The sequence below is a fragment of the Aricia agestis genome, chromosome 13, assembly GCF_905147365.1.
Source record: "Aricia agestis chromosome 13, ilAriAges1.1, whole genome shotgun sequence".
In the NCBI taxonomy this organism is placed as follows: Eukaryota; Metazoa; Arthropoda; class Insecta; order Lepidoptera; family Lycaenidae; genus Aricia; species Aricia agestis.
In genome coordinates this window covers 8,387,423-8,391,218 of record NC_056418.1, presented here as the reverse complement: position 1 = coordinate 8,391,218, position 3,796 = coordinate 8,387,423, and the positions used below count along the sequence as shown (strand labels likewise).

At 35.5% G+C, this 3,796-nt stretch overlaps 1 non-coding gene across 1 annotated transcript; it reads left to right on the top strand.

Moving 5' to 3' along the window:
• The first annotated feature begins 740 nt into the window (after positions 1 to 740).
• On the top strand, positions 741 to 811 carry Trnag-gcc. The gene has a single exon. It is a non-coding gene; the product is annotated as a tRNA-Gly (tRNA).
• Positions 812 to 3,796: the final 2,985 nt, after the last annotated feature.

Below are 3,796 nucleotides of genomic sequence, written 5' to 3'. Positions count from 1 at the left end.
TACATTTTTATTAAAAAACTTAATAAGGATTTATTGTTACTCCTCTTAAAATCTATCGGATGGTATTTTTTTCCACACCAAAATCGAACTTTTTTGCGAATGTCCACTATTTAGCGATTTTGGACCACTGTGCGCCACCGCCACCGCCACGGCAGGCCGCGTCTGTCTGGGAGACGCTTTAACTTCTATTTAAAAATGTTTGACGTTTGTCTATAGTCTCTACCAAATTAAACTCGGTTCAGTAGATTCGTCGTGAAGAGTTTATAACTAATAGGCACTAGATATAAAGAGACAATATAATATATTGTATTATCTACATAATATTATCTATATGAGACAGACAATTTAAGTAAGACGAGGCAGGCGAGATCCTCAAGGGTCGCAGTGACGTCTGGGCTACAAGGATCAGCTGCCTTCGGAAAAAAAGACGAGGTACTATGAGTATTGAGTTTTGTACAATATGGAGGTAGTTTGACGACTGTGGTGTGATGTATGAATAAGTATAGAAGATATTACTTAAGTTTATACAAAACATTTCTTGTATGAAATTTTGTTCTACCAAATAAATAATAATATATCGTGGCTATCCTAAAGTTTTAAAAAGTATTTTGTAGAGCATTTACAATATCCGTTCTAATTAAATACTTTCTGCTAACTTTCTGTCTTTAAAATTAATTTAACCTAAACCATTGTTAACTTAAACCTAAATCTAAAGCCTTAATTTTGTTAGTGTTCACAAGGCATCGGTGGTTCAGTGGTAGAATGCTCGCCTGCCACGCGGGCGGCCCGGGTTCGATTCCCGGCCGATGCAATCTGTTTTGATTCAATGAAATATTTTTGTTTATTTCGATGTTATTATTCTACATTTTTTTTTATAATTATTTTTATAAGAATGTGAAACATATGAACGTTCATGAAAATAAAACAAAATAAATTGATATTTATAGAAGCGCCATCTGTTACATTAAATAAGAACTATCACGCCTACGGTCACGTTACATGGCCTTATTTAAACCTACCACAGAACTCAGTAGTTATAAAAGATTATAAGAGATGGCGTTTGATATCAGATTTTAAAACCAGTGAGTTTTTTATCGTTTTTACTTTTTCCTGGAGGACGAGTGGTTTGAGGTATCGTCACTTTTTAGGGTTCCGTACCCAAAGGGTAAAAAAGGCTATTACTGAGACTTCGATGTCTGTCCGTCTCTAGGTTGTATTTAAAAAACCGCTATAGCTAATTTTCACAGATTGTGAATTTCTCTTGCCGCTAAAACAACAAATACTAAAAATAAAATAAAGTTAATATTCAAGATGGGCTCCCATACAACAAACCAGAGATCATATATTTCATTCCTCTATGAACAAACGTAATTTTTTGGCCTTTTTGCTCGTAGTCAATATAGGCACGTAGGCAGTTGAAACTATCACTAAATCCTTACTTTTATTTGTACTTAATTTAATAATTAATAATAAAATAAAATAAATATCAAGGAGGGGGGCTCCCATACAAAAAATACAATTTTTGCCTACTTTCGCTCTATAGCGGTACGGAACCCTTGATGCGCAAGTCCGATTCGCACTTGGCTGATTTTTAGATAACCTGCTTTTTACTACTATCAGAAATGCGATACAATTATTGTTCCGGGCTACAGACAGTTAATTTGTGACTTGTAAGACAGGTATTTTCAATGTTTTTCAAGTAACGGTGCAATCGCGCCAAATGTTTGTGATATTTCTTACTTATTACAGAACTTACTTAACTTACTTTTTTAAGTAAACCACCGGTGATCAAGCAGACGCACGACTATTATAAGCCAGGCATTATTTTCATAACCTACCATAATATCCATGACCCATACCTTACCCTAAATCTCGTGTGAGGCTTCACCCCCACCACCCCTAACTTAGGGCTAATTTTGCCGCCAAGATCTTAAACGCCCGAAGTAGAAAAAGCCCTGTGTTACCTGTCCGACTATGTTCTATTTCACACCTTGATTTGTTGTAGACTTTATCGCACTTCCTCTGGCAAATAGATTCTTGACCAGGCGCGGTCGCAGCCTGAAGTTATGGAGGGGGTTACTCATTAGTCACTACACTAAATTTCTAATAGGATAACTAGAAATTTTCTTTTATTATTTGGCAAGATTTTGAGACAACAACTTGACCTTAAATTTTTGGGTTCATGTCCCCTGTGACCCCCTCCCCTTCGGACCGCACCTGTTCTTGACAAACAATAATTTTGTTTAGTACGTATCGAGTATGGACATTAGGCTAGGTATGGAATATACCTATGGCTTAACAAAAATACTACTTCTAAGCAGGAAAAAACATTGCCTCGAAATTATGCAAGACAATAATATTGTTATGAGATTTAAGTGTGTGACGTGTGTAAATCATAAACGATCATACAACAAGACATGACGAAGTTGTTATTGTTATTTGTTTGCTAAATCGGCTTAAAGGATTCAAAATTAGGGTAGCTCGGTGTAGGAGGACTGGTTTCGTTCTGGTGCCTGATTCTTGTATTTCGAATGTCGCTTCGATCTCCATTCTCCTGTCTCACCCGCATGTATACGGGGAGGTTGGTCCGACTGATCACTGCAGATCAGCAGTTTGGATCGCAGACTGACCGTGGACACGCAGTGCAGTGTGCACGAGTGCACGAGTGCGGTTAGATTGGCCTGCCATCAGTTTAGGACTAATCGGCCTTCCAGTGTATTGGGGCCTTCAGATAGCAATTTCAGAAACATTAGAAGTATGAGAATCGGACCCTTGTATCCAATACATAATATATTACAGTGTAGGAAGAGGAGAGATGTTGCAGTTACCTCACTGGCTTTCGCCCGCGGAATCGCATGTGTATAAAAAAGTAAAAACAGTATTTGATGCCCTATTGAACCCCCTTGGGGTGGGGATTTTCAAACTCCTTTCTTAGTTGCTATGATTTAAGTTTTTTAGCTATTAATTCTTTGATCGTGGATTTTTGGAAATCTATTGTTATTCTATTGTATCTCGCTTACCGATGAGCTTATAGGGCTTGATGGGTTAAGAACTGTTTGTTCAGTTACAATATAGCCTATAGGTATATACTATTATACTATATAATACGTATGTACCCAAAATAAGTTACTTTTAGTTTTTGGGAATTCTCCTACCTATTCAAAATCACTGCATTTTGTAATGAAGATTTTTTTAGTGCAAAAGGTTCGCGCATCACGAACCTAAAAAAGGCAAAAAGTCATAAAACCAAAAATGTCTAAAAAACATTAAAAATCTTTCCTCAATAGGTCACAACTAACAAGAAGACTTTCTTTGCATATCTTCAGTATGCCTCATTACTGATATCATGATGTAATCGCGGAACAAAAATAATCTAAACTCTAGGTTCCGTAGCTTGGTAATAAATTGCAGTTCTTAAGGTTGCTTTAAAAACTGCATGTATTTAAAGTAATAGAACACCTGATTTTAAAGAAAAACAGGTAGTTTTTAAAGCAACCTTAATAAATGTAGTGTTTGTGCTCTGTCCAATGAGAAATGACTATTGATAGTACTGTCCAATCACTGTAGTCATGTTACTTACTTATTTTTCCAATTTTCTTTTTAATCTGTGAGTCAAGTCTCCTTAATCCAGACAAGACATTATGAATAATATCATGAATATAATATCATCATTTGTTTATATTAAGAAATAATTATATTACTTATTATGTACTTTAAAGTTAAATGAGCATTAATTGTGCATAATAATTATTAATTAGTGGCAATTTATGCATGTTTAAAGAAACTTTATTTAAAT